Raw genomic sequence first — 22,831 nt, forward strand, 5'->3', positions numbered from 1 at the left:
TAATGGGGACACATTCCAACGGATCCCACATGGGACCATGTTACACTATATAAGAGGTCAGGTCCATCATAAATATGAATGATGTATGTTATGTTCTAGAATGTAACCAGTACAATGTAAGACAAGTTACGTGTTCTGAGTGCAGATCTGAAGTGATGTGAGAGCAGGTCTCTTAAATAGTGTTTGGAGAGACAATGGCCAGGTGTCTCCCCTTCCACTCATCATCTCTAGCTCCACCCTCCAATCCAGCACTGCAATGGACTTGTTAAAGGCACAGCCACACACACACAGAACCCCATAGTAGACTAAAGGCCCAGGGGGCCGTCACCAAGGGGCCAGTGAGGCGCTCCAACGTTGAAGCACTGGGCCCTAGTGGTAAGAGGAAGGACTGCAGGCGGACCCGTGCTTTAACACGTAGGACCATCACTCCCTACGTCACCCATACGTCACCCCGGACCTAAAATTTGAGGTCCGGAGGAGGTACTTCCGGCAGTCTTCCGGGTGCTTCAAAACGCCACTGAGCAACTTCATCAAAATGAATAGCTTGGGGGCGGGGCTTGTGCTCCAGTTCGGTCTCTATCCTTTATATACTCTATGGCCGTCACACATCATTTGCATAATATTGTAAGGCAGGAACAAGTGTGAACCTTTTCTCCACCGACGTTGTAATCAGCCTATTGGGTACATCCAGGCAGTAGCGCCAAGAGGCGTCAAGAAAGCGACTAGAACAAGCGTCTCTTCCGGGTCGCGTGCAGCTTCAACTTGTAGTGCCGGCAAAAAAAACGGAAACGCTTTGCCAACGCTGCAAGTTGAAGCCGCGCAGTAGCGTCATTTCCATCGACTATATCGGCTATAGACGTGTGAGTGAGCCTTCCTCTGTCTGTGCCAGGGACCGCTGGACTGACAGCCAAGACTGTATTACAGTATGTGTGAGTTCTTGAGAGCCTACCTCACACACTGTAAAGGACATACATTGGACATAGTCTGCTGCTCTGGTATCACTCCTCTCAATTTCTCTGCTTCCGACCTCCCTTCCACTTTCACTGACCACAAACTCATTTAATTTAACCTCAGTCTCATCTTGTCCAAAACCAAACAATCTCCTACCATAACCCTCCGTAACATCAAAAACATAAACCCTGACGACCTCATAACAGGCATTGAAAATCTCCCCACCATCACCCCCTCATGCACCCCAGATCAGTTAGTCAATATTTACAATGATGGCCTCCAATCCCTGCTAAATACACTTGCCCCCCTCAAAACCCGGAACACCTCATTTCGCCACTCTGCCCCCTGGTTCTCCCCCCACCTGCGGCAGCTGAAGGCCAAAGGCCGTCAGCTTGAGCGACTGTACACCAAAACCGGCCTCACTGTACACAAACAAATGCACCATGCCCACATCCTCCAATATAAAAATGCCATCTCCTCAGCCAAAACCCAATATTTTGCAGACAAAATCTCTGCCGGTGCCGGGAACACCCGGGCTCTGTTTTCGGTGGTTAACAACTCCCTCCGCCCCCCTGATTCCCTCCCCCCACACTTCTACTCCACAGACCACTGCAACTCCATAATGTCATTCTTCAACGCCAAAATATCCACCATTCACCATCAACTAGCCCCCCTCACGTCCGGTTGTCCTCCTCCCTTTGTTCCTAATCCCCCAGTCTCTGCACCTCTCTCCTGTTTCCAACTCCCCTCTCCCTCAGACCTATCCAAACTCATCCGGACTTCCAAACCTACGACCTGCCAACTTGACCCCCTGCCATCCCCCCTCGTTATAGCCTCCCTTCCCTCTCTACTCCCTCTGATAACAGCCATTATTCACGCCTCTCTCACATCTGGTTCCATCCCATCTCCACTGAAAACTGCCTCTGTTACGCCCTTATTAAAGAAACCTGGTTTAGACCCCAACAACTTCAGTAATCTCCGCCCCATCTCCAACTTACCATTTTTAGCAAAAATCCTGGAAAAGGTTGTTGCAACTCAGTTACAGGCCCACCTCTCCAACAACAACCTATTTGAACAGTTTCAGTCCGGTTTCCGCCCCCACCACAGTACAGAAACAGCCCTAATAAAAATCACCAATGACCTCCTGTTAGCAGCCGACTCTGGACAGTTATCAATTCTCATCCTTCTCGACATGACCGCAGCCTTTGACACCATCTCACATTCCATCCTCCTCGACCGTCTAGCCTCCATTGGCATATCCGACACACCCCTACACTGGTTCCACTCCTATCTCTCCGACCGTACTCAGTTTATTCAGCTAAAATCTTTCATATCCCACTCCTCTCCCCTCTCCTCTGGTGTTCCCCAGGGCTCTGTCCTTGGCCCCATATTATTCATAATATACCTCCTCCCACTTGGCGCAATATTCCGCAAACACAACATCAATTTCCACTGTTACGCGGACGACACCCAGCTCTATGTCTCCTCCACACCTACCTCCACCCTCCCACCACCCTCCCTCTGTGCCTGTCTTCACGAAATTAAAGACTGGTTCACCTCATCCCTCCTCAAACTAAATGGCAATAAAACCGAGTTAACCCTCATTGGCACCAAATCCTCACTCACCAAGCAGCCCAGTTTTACACTCACTATAGACAACTCCTCGGTTTCCCCTTCCCCCCAGGTCAAGAGTCTGGGTGTCGTCCTCGACAGCACCCTATCATTTCATACCCACATCAATAACACCATCCGGTCAGCCTACTTTCACCTTCGCAACATCAACCGCCTCCGCCCTTCACTCACCTCCAACAACACTGCCATCCTAGTCCATTCTCTGGTCGCCTCCCGCCTCGATTACTGTAACTCCCTTCTCTTCGGTCTCCCCCACAAACTCCTCCATAAAATCCAACTGGTCCAGAACGCTGCAGCCCGCATCATCACCAAAACCCCTGCCATCTCCCACATCACCCCCGTTCTGCACCAACTCCACTGGCTACCCATCAATTACCGCATAGACTTCAAGATCCTCCTCAACACATTCAATGCCATCCATAACCTCTCCCCCCCATACCTGTCTGATCTCATCCATATCAACACTCCCACCCGGGCACTCAGGTCTGCCTCCTCCACCAACCTCACTGTTCCCCCAGCTCGTTTGTCCACCATGGGGGGTAGAGCTTTCAGCCGCTCTGCCCCTCGCCTCTGGAACAGCCTTCCCCCTGACATTCGAAACATGGACTCACTCCCCACCTTCAAATCCCACCTCAAAACTCACCTATTCAGACAAGCCTATGCTCACCTTGAGTAAAGGTCTGCTGCAGGCCTTTGTGTTTATTTTAAACTTGCTTTATTATATTGTATTTCTTTTCTGTTTTGTTAGGCGACCTTGGGTGACCTGAAAGGCGCTATATAAATAAAATGTATTATTATTATTATTACCTGACTGCACTGTTATTGCCAGCCTGTTGATGAGTACTGTAGTGTAAAGCTGCCGTTTGTGCCAAGTAAACATCTTGACGTCTGGATATTCCTCGTCGTGACATCCTTTACCCATTTGCCTCCATCATCAGAATCAGCTTTATTGTCACATCACAGTTGTACAGGTCAAAATGTGGGTGAAATCTGTGCGTAGTTTTCCCATCATGTCATTCTTTTCCAAGAAAAACAAAGAAAGAGAAGAGGAGAAAGGGGGGGCGGGGGTTGTAAGGAGATCAAAGCAGGGAAAGAAAGAAAGTTTAAACGCTTTCATTTACCACAAAAAAGTACAGGTAAAGGGTCTTCTTCTGTGGTCTAGCCACAAACGGTACAGGTAAAGGGTCTTCTTCTGTGGTCTAGCCACAAGCTAAGAGACCTTTTGGTTGCAGTAGCCTACAACCACAAGTTCTCTTAGGTTATTTACAGCTTTTCAACCAAAGCAGGCGCGAAAAGTTCTTATAACGGCAGTTAAAAACATTTCTTTAACTTTAACACACACACTGCTGTCTGCTGTCTCGTCATGTTGTTGTGTGACTTGTGTCTATCTGTCAACTCACTAGTCCCGCAATCTCCACGCTATTGACATGTCACGTCTACCGGTATAGGTGGTGGCTGTGGTGTTGTTGTTATCCTTATCCGGGGGCTAGAGAGGCTCAATAAACCAAGTCGTCACTAAATAAAAATGTCTGGGTTTCCGAGGCAAACTAACCACTGAGTGCAAGTCCTTTTCGCTAGTCTACCTGGCAGCAGTGAAACAAAAGCCACCGTATTAGCATTTGAATACCTGTTCTGTGAACAGGGAACAGGCAACGCTGAACGCCCACCCCCCAGTGGCCCAAGCACCCCCCCCAGTAAAGGTACAGAGTTGTGTGCCTATACGGGACAAAATGACCATGTGGAGGGGAGCTTCAGTCAGTGGGTGCTATTTGGGTTCCTAATGTGTCAGTGGGTGCTATTTGGGTTCCTAATGTGTCAGTGGGTGCTATTTGGGTTCTTAATGTGTCAGTGGGTGCTTCAGCCACAAAGCACTCCCGGAGTCGACACCGCTGAACCAAAGGGTTTCTTAGTTAGATTTACACTCAGGAATCAGACATTTGTTAAGCTTTGTTAACTTGTCACTGTGTCACATCACTGGTTTACAGGTGTAAAGAGGAATGTCTGTATGTTGGCGGGTGGGTCTCTTGAGACCTGTCCATTATATTTTCATGAGACATGCAACATCCCTCACGTCACCAGTTCAAACACCCGCATGGCAGTTCCGTTGTTCTTCTCTCTACACAGTTTGTGCAATCTCAAGATTCCTCTCTCTGGGTTTCCTGTTTGTTTTTCCAGATGCCCCCCCTCACATCTCCCTCTGAGACGATAAGGAAACCATTCTTGGAGCAGTTGGAATCAAAACCCATGGCTTCTTTACCTCATGAACCCAATATATAGTTTCCCCGATGCTGGGCATGTCATAGATGCACAAATGGGATAACGAAGAATGGGATAACATTGGGCAAAAAGTGCAGATCTACAAGCTCACAAGTATAAGTATGTAGGGTTAAAACTTTTAAGTGGTTGTAAAACCCGGATTAATTTCTACTTGCAAAAAAGAGATTTCAACCTACTACTACTTTTTACTACTATGACTTATCAGAGGAAATGATGTAAACAAATATATATATATATTTTTGTTTTGCAAATGTTATGCACATTTATAATAATTATTAAAATAATAATAATAAATTAATAATTTACATTTGGGGGATATCTTTCACAATAATGAATAAAATATGTTCTAGACATTCTAATGATCACAAAAAAACATATATTACAGTTATTTTACTCACTTTTATCAGGGTTAAAGGTCAAAGGTCATAGGTTAAGAAATTTTCAAAATTGCACATAGTCCAGAGATTTTTAATGTGTGTGAATTTCAGCCTCTGTGGGGGGTATTTATATGCAAATATCATGACCAATGGCATTGCAATGAACATCAATGATGACGTTTAGGTGAAGAAAAAAAAAATATATATATATATATATATATATTAAATAATTAATTAAAATATGTTGTATTATTGCAACGCTGGGTGTTACAGGGTTAAAGGGTGTCTTTGAATCAAATACAGTAGCTCAACAAGCTGAAGCAAAAGGAGCTGGAGTGGTCAGGGGATTCTTTCTTGCACATAGTTGTGTGCAGAGGTTAAGTGGAAGAATGTTTTGTATACTTTATATTGACATTGCTGAGGGAAACCTTGCAATAATGGGGACACATTCCAACGGATCCCACATGGGACCATGTTACACTATATAAGAGGTCAGGTCCATCATAAATATGAATGATGTATGTTATGTTCTAGAATGTAACCAGTACAATGTAAGACAAGTTACGTGTTCTGAGTGCAGATCTGAAGTGATGTGAGAGCAGGTCTCTTAAATAGTGTTTGGAGAGACAATGGCCAGGTGTCTCCCCTTCCACTCATCATCTCTAGCTCCACCCTCCAATCCAGCACTGCAATGGACTTGTTAAAGGCACAGCCACACACACACAGAACCCCATAGTAGACTAAAGGCCCAGGGGGCCGTCACCAAGGGGCCAGTGAGGCGCTCCAACGTTGAAGCACTGGGCCCTAGTGGTAAGAGGAAGGACTGCAGGCGGACCCGTGCTTTAACACGTAGGACCATCACTCCCTACGTCACCCATACGTCACCCCGGACCTCAAATTTGAGGTCCGGAGGAGGTACTTCCGGCAGTCTTCCGGGTGCTTCAAAACGCCACTGAGCAACTTCATCAAAATGAATAGCTTGGGGGCGGGGCTTGTGCTCCAGTTCGGTCTCTATCCTTTATATACTCTATGGCCGTCACACATCATTTGCATAATATTGTAAGGCAGGAACAAGTGTGAACCTTTTCTCCACCGACGTTGTAATCAGCCTATTGGGTACATCCAGGCAGTAGCGCCAAGAGGCGTCAAGAAAGCGACTAGAACAAGCGTCTCTTCCGGGTCGCGTGCAGCTTCAACTTGTAGTGCCGGCAAAAAAAACGGAAACGCTTTGCCAACGCTGCAAGTTGAAGCCGCGCAGTAGCGTCATTTCCATCGACTATATCGGCTATAGACGTGTGAGTGAGCCTTCCTCTGTCTGTGCCAGGGACCGCTGGACTGACAGCCAAGACTGTATTACAGTATGTGTGAGTTCTTGAGAGCCTACCTCACACACTGTAAAGGACATACATTGGACATAGTCTGCTGCTCTGGTATCACTCCTCTCAATTTCTCTGCTTCCGACCTCCCTTCCACTTTCACTGACCACAAACTCATTTCATTTAACCTCAGTCTCATCTTGTCCAAAACCAAACAATCTCGTACCATAACCCTCCGTAACATCAAAAACATAAACCCTGACGACCTCATAACAGGCATTGAAAATCTCCCCACCATCACCCCCTCATGCACCCCAGATCAGTTAGTCAATATTTACAATGATGGCCTCCAATCCCTGCTAAATACACTTGCCCCCCTCAAAACCCGGAACACCTCATTTCGCCACTCTGCCCCCTGGTTCTCCCCCCACCTGCGGCAGCTGAAGGCCAAAGGCCGTCAGCTTGAGCGACTGTACACCAAAACCGGCCTCACTGTACACAAACAAATGCACCATGCCCACATCCTCCAATATAAAAATGCCATCTCCTCAGCCAAAACCCAATATTTTGCAGACAAAATCTCTGCCGGTGCCGGGAACACCCGGGCTCTGTTTTCGGTGGTTAACAACTCCCTCCGCCCCCCTGATTCCCTCCCCCCACACTTCTACTCCACAGACCACTGCAACTCCATAATGTCATTCTTCAACGCCAAAATATCCACCATTCACCATCAACTAGCCCCCCTCACGTCCGGTTGTCCTCCTCCCTTTGTTCCTAATCCCCCAGTCTCTGCACCTCTCTCCTGTTTCCAACTCCCCTCTCCCTCAGACCTATCCAAACTCATCCGGACTTCCAAACCTACGACCTGCCAACTTGACCCCCTGCCATCCCCCCTCGTTATAGCCTCCCTTCCCTCTCTACTCCCTCTGATAACAGCCATTATTCACGCCTCTCTCACATCTGGTTCCATCCCATCTCCACTGAAAACTGCCTCTGTTACGCCCTTATTAAAGAAACCTGGTTTAGACCCCAACAACTTCAGTAATCTCCGCCCCATCTCCAACTTACCATTTTTAGCAAAAATCCTGGAAAAGGTTGTTGCAACTCAGTTACAGGCCCACCTCTCCAACAACAACCTATTTGAACAGTTTCAGTCCGGTTTCCGCCCCCACCACAGTACAGAAACAGCCCTAATAAAAATCACCAATGACCTCCTGTTAGCAGCCGACTCTGGACAGTTATCAATTCTCATCCTTCTCGACATGACCGCAGCCTTTGACACCATCTCACATTCCATCCTCCTCGACCGTCTAGCCTCCATTGGCATATCCGACACACCCCTACACTGGTTCCACTCCTATCTCTCCGACCGTACTCAGTTTATTCAGCTAAAATCTTTCATATCCCACTCCTCTCCCCTCTCCTCTGGTGTTCCCCAGGGCTCTGTCCTTGGCCCCATATTATTCATAATATACCTCCTCCCACTTGGCGCAATATTCCGCAAACACAACATCAATTTCCACTGTTACGCGGACGACACCCAGCTCTATGTCTCCTCCACACCTACCTCCACCCTCCCACCACCCTCCCTCTGTGCCTGTCTTCACGAAATTAAAGACTGGTTCACCTCATCCCTCCTCAAACTAAATGGCAATAAAACCGAGTTAACCCTCATTGGCACCAAATCCTCACTCACCAAGCAGCCCAGTTTTACACTCACTATAGACAACTCCTCGGTTTCCCCTTCCCCCCAGGTCAAGAGTCTGGGTGTCGTCCTCGACAGCACCCTATCATTTCATACCCACATCAATAACACCATCCGGTCAGCCTACTTTCACCTTCGCAACATCAACCGCCTCCGCCCTTCACTCACCTCCAACAACACTGCCATCCTAGTCCATTCTCTGGTCGCCTCCCGCCTCGATTACTGTAACTCCCTTCTCTTCGGTCTCCCCCACAAACTCCTCCATAAAATCCAACTGGTCCAGAACGCTGCAGCCCGCATCATCACCAAAACCCCTGCCATCTCCCACATCACCCCCGTTCTGCACCAACTCCACTGGCTACCCATCAATTACCGCATAGACTTCAAGATCCTCCTCAACACATTCAATGCCATCCATAACCTCTCCCCCCCATACCTGTCTGATCTCATCCATATCAACACTCCCACCCGGGCACTCAGGTCTGCCTCCTCCACCAACCTCACTGTTCCCCCAGCTCGTTTGTCCACCATGGGGGGTAGAGCTTTCAGCCGCTCTGCCCCTCGCCTCTGGAACAGCCTTCCCCCTGACATTCGAAACATGGACTCACTCCCCACCTTCAAATCCCACCTCAAAACTCACCTATTCAGACAAGCCTATGCTCACCTTGAGTAAAGGTCTGCTGCAGGCCTTTGTGTTTATTTTAAACTTGCTTTATTATATTGTATTTCTTTTCTGTTTTGTTAGGCGACCTTGGGTGACCTGAAAGGCGCTATATAAATAAAATGTATTATTATTATTATTACCTGACTGCACTGTTATTGCCAGCCTGTTGATGAGTACTGTAGTGTAAAGCTGCCGTTTGTGCCAAGTAAACATCTTGACGTCTGGATATTCCTCGTCGTGACATCCTTTACCCATTTGCCTCCATCATCAGAATCAGCTTTATTGTCACATCACAGTTGTACAGGTCAAAATGTGGGTGAAATCTGTGCGTAGTTTTCCCATCATGTCATTCTTTTCCAAGAAAAACAAAGAAAGAGAAGAGGAGAAAGGGGGGGCGGGGGTTGTAAGGAGATCAAAGCAGGGAAAGAAAGAAAGTTTAAACGCTTTCATTTACCACAAAAAAGTACAGGTAAAGGGTCTTCTTCTGTGGTCTAGCCACAAACGGTACAGGTAAAGGGTCTTCTTCTGTGGTCTAGCCACAAGCTAAGAGACCTTTTGGTTGCAGTAGCCTACAACCACAAGTTCTCTTAGCTTATTTACAGCTTTTCAACCAAAGCAGGCGCGAAAAGTTCTTATAACGGCAGTTAAAAACATTTCTTTAACTTTAACACACACACTGCTGTCTGCTGTCTCGTCATGTTGTTGTGTGACTTGTGTCTATCTGTCAACTCACTAGTCCCGCAATCTCCACGCTATTGACATGTCACGTCTACCGGTATAGGTGGTGGCTGTGGTGTTGTTGTTATCCTTATCCGGGGGCTAGAGAGGCTCAATAAACCAAGTCGTCACTAAATAAAAATGTCTGGGTTTCCGAGGCAAACTAACCACTGAGTGCAAGTCCTTTTCGCTAGTCTACCTGGCAGCAGTGAAACAAAAGCCACCGTATTAGCATTTGAATACCTGTTCTGTGAACAGGGAACAGGCAACGCTGAACGCCCACCCCCCAGTGGCCCAAGCACCCCCCCCAGTAAAGGTACAGAGTTGTGTGCCTATACGGGACAAAATGACCATGTGGAGGGGAGCTTCAGTCAGTGGGTGCTATTTGGGTTCCTAATGTGTCAGTGGGTGCTATTTGGGTTCCTAATGTGTCAGTGGGTGCTATTTGGGTTCTTAATGTGTCAGTGGGTGCTTCAGCCACAAAGCACTCCCGGAGTCGACACCGCTGAACCAAAGGGTTTCTTAGTTAGATTTACACTCAGGAATCAGACATTTGTTAAGCTTTGTTAACTTGTCACTGTGTCACATCACTGGTTTACAGGTGTAAAGAGGAATGTCTGTATGTTGGCGGGTGGGTCTCTTGAGACCTGTCCATTATATTTTCATGAGACATGCAACATCCCTCACGTCACCAGTTCAAACACCCGCATGGCAGTTCCGTTGTTCTTCTCTCTACACAGTTTGTGCAATCTCAAGATTCCTCTCTCTGGGTTTCCTGTTTGTTTTTCCAGATGCCCCCCCTCACATCTCCCTCTGAGACGATAAGGAAACCATTCTTGGAGCAGTTGGAATCAAAACCCATGGCTTCTTTACCTCATGAACCCAATATATAGTTTCCCCGATGCTGGGCATGTCATAGATGCACAAATGGGATAACGAAAAATGGGATAACATTGGGCAAAAAGTGCAGATCTACAAGCTCACAAGTATAAGTATGTAGGGTTAAAACTTTTAAGTGGTTGTAAAACCCGGATTAATTTCTACTTGCAAAAAAGAGATTTCAACCTACTACTACTTTTTACTACTATGACTTATCAGAGGAAATGATGTAAACAAATATATATATATATTTTTGTTTTGCAAATGTTATGCACATTTATAATAATTATTAAAATAATAATAATAAATTAATAATTTACATTTGGGGGATATCTTTCACAATAATGAATAAAATATGTTCTAGACATTCTAATGATCACAAAAAAAACATATATTACAGTTATTTTACTCACTTTTATCAGGGTTAAAGGTCAAAGGTCATAGGTTAAGAAATTTTCAAAATTGCACATAGTCCAGAGATTTTTAATGTGTGTGAATTTCAGCCTCTGTGGGGGGTATTTATATGCAAATATCATGACCAATGGCATTGCAATGAACATCAATGATGACGTTTAGGTGAAGAAAAAAAATATATATATATATATATATATATATATATATATATTAAATAATTAATTAAAATATGTTGTATTATTGCAACGCTGGGTGTTACAGGGTTAAAGGGTGTCTTTGAATCAAATACAGTAGCTCAACAAGCTGAAGCAAAAGGAGCTGGAGTGGTCAGGGGATTCTTTCTTGCACATAGTTGTGTGCAGAGGTTAAGTGGAAGAATGTTTTGTATACTTTATATTGACATTGCTGAGGGAAACCTTGCAATAATGGGGACACATTCCAACGGATCCCACATGGGACCATGTTACACTATATAAGAGGTCAGGTCCATCATAAATATGAATGATGTATGTTATGTTCTAGAATGTAACCAGTACAATGTAAGACAAGTTACGTGTTCTGAGTGCAGATCTGAAGTGATGTGAGAGCAGGTCTCTTAAATAGTGTTTGGAGAGACAATGGCCAGGTGTCTCCCCTTCCACTCATCATCTCTAGCTCCACCCTCCAATCCAGCACTGCAATGGACTTGTTAAAGGCACAGCCACACACACACAGAACCCCATAGTAGACTAAAGGCCCAGGGGGCCGTCACCAAGGGGCCAGTGAGGCGCTCCAACGTTGAAGCACTGGGCCCTAGTGGTAAGAGGAAGGACTGCAGGCGGACCCGTGCTTTAACACGTAGGACCATCACTCCCTACGTCACCCATACGTCACCCCGGACCTCAAATTTGAGGTCCGGAGGAGGTACTTCCGGCAGTCTTCTGGGTGCTTCAAAACGCCACTGAGCAACTTCATCAAAATGAATAGCTTGGGGGCGGGGCTTGTGCTCCAGTTCGGTCTCTATCCTTTATATACTCTATGGCCGTCACACATCATTTGCATAATATTGTAAGGCAGGAACAAGTGTGAACCTTTTCTCCACCGACGTTGTAATCAGCCTATTGGGTACATCCAGGCAGTAGCGCCAAGAGGCGTCAAGAAAGCGACTAGAACAAGCGTCTCTTCCGGGTCGCGTGCAGCTTCAACTTGTAGTGCCGGCAAAAAAAACGGAAACGCTTTGCCAACGCTGCAAGTTGAAGCCGCGCAGTAGCGTCATTTCCATCGACTATATCGGCTATAGACGTGTGAGTGAGCCTTCCTCTGTCTGTGCCAGGGACCGCTGGACTGACAGCCAAGACTGTATTACAGTATGTGTGAGTTCTTGAGAGCCTACCTCACACACTGTAAAGGACATACATTGGACATAGTCTGCTGCTCTGGTATCACTCCTCTCAATTTCTCTGCTTCCGACCTCCCTTCCACTTTCACTGACCACAAACTCATTTCATTTAACCTCAGTCTCATCTTGTCCAAAACCAAACAATCTCGTACCATAACCCTCCGTAACATCAAAAACATAAACCCTGACGACCTCATAACAGGCATTGAAAATCTCCCCACCATCACCCCCTCATGCACCCCAGATCAGTTAGTCAATATTTACAATGATGGCCTCCAATCCCTGCTAAATACACTTGCCCCCCTCAAAACCCGGAACACCTCATTTCGCCACTCTGCCCCCTGGTTCTCCCCCCACCTGCGGCAGCTGAAGGCCAAAGGCCGTCAGCTTGAGCGACTGTACACCAAAACCGGCCTCACTGTACACAAACAAATGCACCATGCCCACATCCTCCAATATAAAAATGCCATCTCCTCAGCCAAAACCCAATATTTTGCAGACAAAATCTCTGCCGGTGCCGGGAACACCCGGGCTCTGTTTTCGGTGGTTAACAACTCCCTCCGCCCCCCTGATTCCCTCCCCCCACACTTCTACTCCACAGACCACTGCAACTCCATAATGTCATTCTTCAACGCCAAAATATCCACCATTCACCATCAACTAGCCCCCCTCACGTCCGGTTGTCCTCCTCCCTTTGTTCCTAATCCCCCAGTCTCTGCACCTCTCTCCTGTTTCCAACTCCCCTCTCCCTCAGACCTATCCAAACTCATCCGGACTTCCAAACCTACGACCTGCCAACTTGACCCCCTGCCATCCCCCCTCGTTATAGCCTCCCTTCCCTCTCTACTCCCTCTGATAACAGCCATTATTCACGCCTCTCTCACATCTGGTTCCATCCCATCTCCACTGAAAACTGCCTCTGTTACGCCCTTATTAAAGAAACCTGGTTTAGACCCCAACAACTTCAGTAATCTCCGCCCCATCTCCAACTTACCATTTTTAGCAAAAATCCTGGAAAAGGTTGTTGCAACTCAGTTACAGGCCCACCTCTCCAACAACAACCTATTTGAACAGTTTCAGTCCGGTTTCCGCCCCCACCACAGTACAGAAACAGCCCTAATAAAAATCACCAATGACCTCCTGTTAGCAGCCGACTCTGGACAGTTATCAATTCTCATCCTTCTCGACATGACCGCAGCCTTTGACACCATCTCACATTCCATCCTCCTCGACCGTCTAGCCTCCATTGGCATATCCGACACACCCCTACACTGGTTCCACTCCTATCTCTCCGACCGTACTCAGTTTATTCAGCTAAAATCTTTCATATCCCACTCCTCTCCCCTCTCCTCTGGTGTTCCCCAGGGCTCTGTCCTTGGCCCCATATTATTCATAATATACCTCCTCCCACTTGGCGCAATATTCCGCAAACACAACATCAATTTCCACTGTTACGCGGACGACACCCAGCTCTATGTCTCCTCCACACCTACCTCCACCCTCCCACCACCCTCCCTCTGTGCCTGTCTTCACGAAATTAAAGACTGGTTCACCTCATCCCTCCTCAAACTAAATGGCAATAAAACCGAGTTAACCCTCATTGGCACCAAATCCTCACTCACCAAGCAGCCCAGTTTTACACTCACTATAGACAACTCCTCGGTTTCCCCTTCCCCCCAGGTCAAGAGTCTGGGTGTCGTCCTCGACAGCACCCTATCATTTCATACCCACATCAATAACACCATCCGGTCAGCCTACTTTCACCTTCGCAACATCAACCGCCTCCGCCCTTCACTCACCTCCAACAACACTGCCATCCTAGTCCATTCTCTGGTCGCCTCCCGCCTCGATTACTGTAACTCCCTTCTCTTCGGTCTCCCCCACAAACTCCTCCATAAAATCCAACTGGTCCAGAACGCTGCAGCCCGCATCATCACCAAAACCCCTGCCATCTCCCACATCACCCCCGTTCTGCACCAACTCCACTGGCTACCCATCAATTACCGCATAGACTTCAAGATCCTCCTCAACACATTCAATGCCATCCATAACCTCTCCCCCCCATACCTGTCTGATCTCATCCATATCAACACTCCCACCCGGGCACTCAGGTCTGCCTCCTCCACCAACCTCACTGTTCCCCCAGCTCGTTTGTCCACCATGGGGGGTAGAGCTTTCAGCCGCTCTGCCCCTCGCCTCTGGAACAGCCTTCCCCCTGACATTCGAAACATGGACTCACTCCCCACCTTCAAATCCCACCTCAAAACTCACCTATTCAGACAAGCCTATGCTCACCTTGAGTAAAGGTCTGCTGCAGGCCTTTGTGTTTATTTTAAACTTGCTTTATTATATTGTATTTCTTTTCTGTTTTGTTAGGCGACCTTGGGTGACCTGAAAGGCGCTATATAAATAAAATGTATTATTATTATTATTACCTGACTGCACTGTTATTGCCAGCCTGTTGATGAGTACTGTAGTGTAAAGCTGCCGTTTGTGCCAAGTAAACATCTTGACGTCTGGATATTCCTCGTCGTGACATCCTTTACCCATTTGCCTCCATCATCAGAATCAGCTTTATTGTCACATCACAGTTGTACAGGTCAAAATGTGGGTGAAATCTGTGCGTAGTTTTCCCATCATGTCATTCTTTTCCAAGAAAAACAAAGAAAGAGAAGAGGAGAAAGGGGGGGCGGGGGTTGTAAGGAGATCAAAGCAGGGAAAGAAAGAAAGTTTAAACGCTTTCATTTACCACAAAAAAGTACAGGTAAAGGGTCTTCTTCTGTGGTCTAGCCACAAACGGTACAGGTAAAGGGTCTTCTTCTGTGGTCTAGCCACAAGCTAAGAGACCTTTTGGTTGCAGTAGCCTACAACCACAAGTTCTCTTAGGTTATTTACAGCTTTTCAACCAAAGCAGGCGCGAAAAGTTCTTATAACGGCAGTTAAAAACATTTCTTTAACTTTAACACACACACTGCTGTCTGCTGTCTCGTCATGTTGTTGTGTGACTTGTGTCTATCTGTCAACTCACTAGTCCCGCAATCTCCACGCTATTGACATGTCACGTCTACCGGTATAGGTGGTGGCTGTGGTGTTGTTGTTATCCTTATCCGGGGGCTAGAGAGGCTCAATAAACCAAGTCGTCACTAAATAAAAATGTCTGGGTTTCCGAGGCAAACTAACCACTGAGTGCAAGTCCTTTTCGCTAGTCTACCTGGCAGCAGTGAAACAAAAGCCACCGTATTAGCATTTGAATACCTGTTCTGTGAACAGGGAACAGGCAACGCTGAACGCCCACCCCCCAGTGGCCCAAGCACCCCCCCCAGTAAAGGTACAGAGTTGTGTGCCTATACGGGACAAAATGACCATGTGGAGGGGAGCTTCAGTCAGTGGGTGCTATTTGGGTTCCTAATGTGTCAGTGGGTGCTATTTGGGTTCCTAATGTGTCAGTGGGTGCTATTTGGGTTCTTAATGTGTCAGTGGGTGCTTCAGCCACAAAGCACTCCCGGAGTCGACACCGCTGAACCAAAGGGTTTCTTAGTTAGATTTACACTCAGGAATCAGACATTTGTTAAGCTTTGTTAACTTGTCACTGTGTCACATCACTGGTTTACAGGTGTAAAGAGGAATGTCTGTATGTTGGCGGGTGGGTCTCTTGAGACCTGTCCATTATATTTTCATGAGACATGCAACATCCCTCACGTCACCAGTTCAAACACCCGCATGGCAGTTCCGTTGTTCTTCTCTCTACACAGTTTGTGCAATCTCAAGATTCCTCTCTCTGGGTTTCCTGTTTGTTTTTCCAGATGCCCCCCCTCACATCTCCCTCTGAGACGATAAGGAAACCATTCTTGGAGCAGTTGGAATCAAAACCCATGGCTTCTTTACCTCATGAACCCAATATATAGTTTCCCCGATGCTGGGCATGTCATAGATGCACAAATGGGATAACGAAAAATGGGATAACATTGGGCAAAAAGTGCAGATCTACAAGCTCACAAGTATAAGTATGTAGGGTTAAAACTTTTAAGTGGTTGTAAAACCCGGATTAATTTCTACTTGCAAAAAAGAGATTTCAACCTACTACTACTTTTTACTACTATGACTTATCAGAGGAAATGATGTAAACAAATATATATATATATTTTTGTTTTGCAAATGTTATGCACATTTATAATAATTATTAAAATAATAATAATAAATTAATAATTTACATTTGGGGGATATCTTTCACAATAATGAATAAAATATGTTCTAGACATTCTAATGATCACAAAAAAACATATATTACAGTTATTTTACTCACTTTTATCAGGGTTAAAGGTCAAAGGTCATAGGTTAAGAAATTTTCAAAATTGCACATAGTCCAGAGATTTTTAATGTGTGTGAATTTCAGCCTCTGTGGGGGGTATTTATATGCAAATATCATGACCAATGGCATTGCAATGAACATCAATGATGACGTTTAGGTGAAGAAAAAAAAAATATATATATATATATATATATATTAAATAATTAATTAAAATATGTTGTATTATTGCAACGCTGGGTGTTACAGGGTTAAAGGGTGTCTTTGAATCAAATACAGTAGCTCAACAAGCTGAAGCAAAAGGAGCTGGAGTGGTCAGGGGATTCTTTCTTGCACATAGTTGTGTGCAGAGGTTAAGTGGAAGAATGTTTTGTATACTTTATATTGACATTGCTGAGGGAAACCTTGCAATAATGGGGACACATTCCAACGGATCCCACATGGGACCATGTTACACTATATAAGAGGTCAGGTCCATCATAAATATGAATGATGTATGTTATGTTCTAGAATGTAACCAGTACAATGTAAGACAAGTTACGTGTTCTGAGTGCAGATCTGAAGTGATGTGAGAGCAGGTCTCTTAAATAGTGTTTGGAGAGACAATGGCCAGGTGTCTCCCCTTCCACTCATCATCTCTAGCTCCACCCTCCAATCCAGCACTGCAATGGACTTGTTAAAGGCACAGCCACACACACACAGAACCCCATAGTAGACTAAAGGCCCAGGGGGCCGTCACCAAGGGGCCAGTGAGGCGCTCCAACGTTGAAGCACTGGGCCCTAGTGGTAAGAGGAAGGACTGCAGGCGGACCCGTGCTTTAACACGTAGGACCATCACTCCCTACGTCACCCATACGTCACCCCGGACCTCAAATTTGAGGTCCGGAGGAGGTACTTCCGGCAGTCTTCCGGGTGCTTCAAAACGCCACTGAGCAACTTCATCAAAATGAATAGCTTGGGGGCGGGGCTTGTGCTCCAGTTCGGTCTCTATCCTTTATATACTCTATGGCCGTCACACATCATTTGCATAATATTGTAAGGCAGGAACAAGTGTGAACCTTTTCTCCACCGACGTTGTAATCAGCCTATTGGGTACATCCAGGCAGTAGCGCCAAGAGGCGTCAAGAAAGCGACTAGAACAAGCGTCTCTTCCGGGTCGCGTGCAGCTTCAACTTGTAGTGCCGGCAAAAAAAACGGAAACGCTTTGCCAACGCTGCAAGTTGAAGCCGCGCAGTAGCGTCATTTCCATCGACTATATCGGCTATAGACGTGTGAGTGAGCCTTCCTCTGTCTGTGCCAGGGACCGCTGGACTGACAGCCAAGACTGTATTACAGTATGTGTGAGTTCTTGAGAGCCTACCTCACACACTGTAAAGGACATACATTGGACATAGTCTGCTGCTCTGGTATCACTCCTCTCAATTTCTCTGCTTCCGACCTCCCTTCCACTTTCACTGACCACAAACTCATTTCATTTAACCTCAGTCTCATCTTGTCCAAAACCAAACAATCTCGTACCATAACCCTCCGTAACATCAAAAACATAAACCCTGACGACCTCATAACAGGCATTGAAAATCTCCCCACCATCACCCCCTCATGCACCCCAGATCAGTTAGTCAATATTTACAATGATGGCCTCCAATCCCTGCTAAATACACTTGCCCCCCTCAAAACCCGGAACACCTCATTTCGCCACTCTGCCCCCTGGTTCTCCCCCCACCTGCGGCAGCTGAAGGCCAAAGGCCGTCAGCTTGAGCGACTGTACACCAAAACCGGCCTCACTGTACACAAACAAATGCACCATGCCCACATCCTCCAATATAAAAATGCCATCTCCTCAGCCAAAACCCAATATTTTGCAGACAAAATCTCTGCCGGTGCCGGGAACACCCGGGCTCTGTTTTCGGTGGTTAACAACTCCCTCCGCCCCCCTGATTCCCTCCCCCCACACTTCTACTCCACAGACCACTGCAACTCCATAATGTCATTCTTCAACGCCAAAATATCCACCATTCACCATCAACTAGCCCCCCTCACGTCCGGTTGTCCTCCTCCCTTTGTTCCTAATCCCCCAGTCTCTGCACCTCTCTCCTGTTTCCAACTCCCCTCTCCCTCAGACCTATCCAAACTCATCCGGACTTCCAAACCTACGACCTGCCAACTTGACCCCCTGCCATCCCCCCTCGTTATAGCCTCCCTTCCCTCTCTACTCCCTCTGATAACAGCCATTATTCACGCCTCTCTCACATCTGGTTCCATCCCATCTCCACTGAAAACTGCCTCTGTTACGCCCTTATTAAAGAAACCTGGTTTAGACCCCAACAACTTCAGTAATCTCCGCCCCATCTCCAACTTACCATTTTTAGCAAAAATCCTGGAAAAGGTTGTTGCAACTCAGTTACAGGCCCACCTCTCCAACAACAACCTATTTGAACAGTTTCAGTCCGGTTTCCGCCCCCACCACAGTACAGAAACAGCCCTAATAAAAATCACCAATGACCTCCTGTTAGCAGCCGACTCTGGACAGTTATCAATTCTCATCCTTCTCGACATGACCGCAGCCTTTGACACCATCTCACATTCCATCCTCCTCGACCGTCTAGCCTCCATTGGCATATCCGACACACCCCTACACTGGTTCCACTCCTATCTCTCCGACCGTACTCAGTTTATTCAGCTAAAATCTTTCATATCCCACTCCTCTCCCCTCTCCTCTGGTGTTCCCCAGGGCTCTGTCCTTGGCCCCATATTATTCATAATATACCTCCTCCCACTTGGCGCAATATTCCGCAAACACAACATCAATTTCCACTGTTACGCGGACGACACCCAGCTCTATGTCTCCTCCACACCTACCTCCACCCTCCCACCACCCTCCCTCTGTGCCTGTCTTCACGAAATTAAAGACTGGTTCACCTCATCCCTCCTCAAACTAAATGGCAATAAAACCGAGTTAACCCTCATTGGCACCAAATCCTCACTCACCAAGCAGCCCAGTTTTACACTCACTATAGACAACTCCTCGGTTTCCCCTTCCCCCCAGGTCAAGAGTCTGGGTGTCGTCCTCGACAGCACCCTATCATTTCATACCCACATCAATAACACCATCCGGTCAGCCTACTTTCACCTTCGCAACATCAACCGCCTCCGCCCTTCACTCACCTCCAACAACACTGCCATCCTAGTCCATTCTCTGGTCGCCTCCCGCCTCGATTACTGTAACTCCCTTCTCTTCGGTCTCCCCCACAAACTCCTCCATAAAATCCAACTGGTCCAGAACGCTGCAGCCCGCATCATCACCAAAACCCCTGCCATCTCCCACATCACCCCCGTTCTGCACCAACTCCACTGGCTACCCATCAATTACCGCATAGACTTCAAGATCCTCCTCAACACATTCAATGCCATCCATAACCTCTCCCCCCCATACCTGTCTGATCTCATCCATATCAACACTCCCACCCGGGCACTCAGGTCTGCCTCCTCCACCAACCTCACTGTTCCCCCAGCTCGTTTGTCCACCATGGGGGGTAGAGCTTTCAGCCGCTCTGCCCCTCGCCTCTGGAACAGCCTTCCCCCTGACATTCGAAACATGGACTCACTCCCCACCTTCAAATCCCACCTCAAAACTCACCTATTCAGACAAGCCTATGCTCACCTTGAGTAAAGGTCTGCTGCAGGCCTTTGTGTTTATTTTAAACTTGCTTTATTATATTGTATTTCTTTTCTGTTTTGTTAGGCGACCTTGGGTGACCTGAAAGGCGCTATATAAATAAAATGTATTATTATTATTATTACCTGACTGCACTGTTATTGCCAGCCTGTTGATGAGTACTGTAGTGTAAAGCTGCCGTTTGTGCCAAGTAAACATCTTGACGTCTGGATATTCCTCGTCGTGACATCCTTTACCCATTTGCCTCCATCATCAGAATCAGCTTTATTGTCACATCACAGTTGTACAGGTCAAAATGTGGGTGAAATCTGTGCGTAGTTTTCCCATCATGTCATTCTTTTCCAAGAAAAACAAAGAAAGAGAAGAGGAGAAAGGGGGGGCGGGGGTTGTAAGGAGATCAAAGCAGGGAAAGAAAGAAAGTTTAAACGCTTTCATTTACCACAAAAAAGTACAGGTAAAGGGTCTTCTTCTGTGGTCTAGCCACAAACGGTACAGGTAAAGGGTCTTCTTCTGTGGTCTAGCCACAAGCTAAGAGACCTTTTGGTTGCAGTAGCCTACAACCACAAGTTCTCTTAGCTTATTTACAGCTTTTCAACCAAAGCAGGCGCGAAAAGTTCTTATAACGGCAGTTAAAAACATTTCTTTAACTTTAACACACACACTGCTGTCTGCTGTCTCGTCATGTTGTTGTGTGACTTGTGTCTATCTGTCAACTCACTAGTCCCGCAATCTCCACGCTATTGACATGTCACGTCTACCGGTATAGGTGGTGGCTGTGGTGTTGTTGTTATCCTTATCCGGGGGCTAGAGAGGCTCAATAAACCAAGTCGTCACTAAATAAAAATGTCTGGGTTTCCGAGGCAAACTAACCACTGAGTGCAAGTCCTTTTCGCTAGTCTACCTGGCAGCAGTGAAACAAAAGCCACCGTATTAGCATTTGAATACCTGTTCTGTGAACAGGGAACAGGCAACGCTGAACGCCCACCCCCCAGTGGCCCAAGCACCCCCCCCAGTAAAGGTACAGAGTTGTGTGCCTATACGGGACAAAATGACCATGTGGAGGGGAGCTTCAGTCAGTGGGTGCTATTTGGGTTCCTAATGTGTCAGTGGGTGCTATTTGGGTTCCTAATGTGTCAGTGGGTGCTATTTGGGTTCTTAATGTGTCAGTGGGTGCTTCAGCCACAAAGCACTCCCGGAGTCGACACCGCTGAACCAAAGGGTTTCTTAGTTAGATTTACACTCAGGAATCAGACATTTGTTAAGCTTTGTTAACTTGTCACTGTGTCACATCACTGGTTTACAGGTGTAAAGAGGAATGTCTGTATGTTGGCGGGTGGGTCTCTTGAGACCTGTCCATTATATTTTCATGAGACATGCAACATCCCTCACGTCACCAGTTCAAACACCCGCATGGCAGTTCCGTTGTTCTTCTCTCTACACAGTTTGTGCAATCTCAAGATTCCTCTCTCTGGGTTTCCTGTTTGTTTTTCCAGATGCCCCCCCTCACATCTCCCTCTGAGACGATAAGGAAACCATTCTTGGAGCAGTTGGAATCAAAACCCATGGCTTCTTTACCTCATGAACCCAATATATAGTTTCCCCGATGCTGGGCATGTCATAGATGCACAAATGGGATAACGAAAAATGGGATAACATTGGGCAAAAAGTGCAGATCTACAAGCTCACAAGTATAAGTATGTAGGGTTAAAACTTTTAAGTGGTTGTAAAACCCGGATTAATTTCTACTTGCAAAAAAGAGATTTCAACCTACTACTACTTTTTACTACTATGACTTATCAGAGGAAATGATGTAAACAAATATATATATTTTTTTTTGTTTTGCAAATGTTATGCACATTTATAATAATTATTAAAATAATAATAATAAATTAATAATTTACATTTGGGGGATATCTTTCACAATAATGAATAAAATATGTTCTAGACATTCTAATGATCACAAAAAAACATATATTACAGTTATTTTACTCACTTTTATCAGGGTTAAAGGTCAAAGGTCATAGGTTAAGACATTTTCAAAATTGCACATAGTCCAGAGATTTTTAATGTGTGTGAATTTCAGCCTCTGTGGGGGGTATTTATATGCAAATATCATGACCAATGGCATTGCAATGAACATCAATGATGACGTTTAGGTGAAGAAAAAAAATATATATATATATATATATATATATTAAATAATTAATTAAAATATGTTGTATTATTGCAACGCTGGGTGTTACAGGGTTAAAGGGTGTCTTTGAATCAAATACAGTAGCTCAACAAGCTGAAGCAAAAGGAGCTGGAGTGGTCAGGGGATTCTTTCTTGCACATAGTTGTGTGCAGAGGTTAAGTGGAAGAATGTTTTGTATACTTTATATTGACATTGCTGAGGGAAACCTTGCAATAATGGGGACACATTCCAACGGATCCCACATGGGACCATGTTACACTATATAAGAGGTCAGGTCCATCATAAATATGAATGATGTATGTTATGTTCTAGAATGTAACCAGTACAATGTAAGACAAGTTACGT

This window comes from Electrona antarctica, assembly GCF_951216825.1.
Source record: "Electrona antarctica genome assembly, chromosome: 3".
Classification (NCBI taxonomy): domain Eukaryota; kingdom Metazoa; phylum Chordata; class Actinopteri; order Myctophiformes; family Myctophidae; genus Electrona; species Electrona antarctica.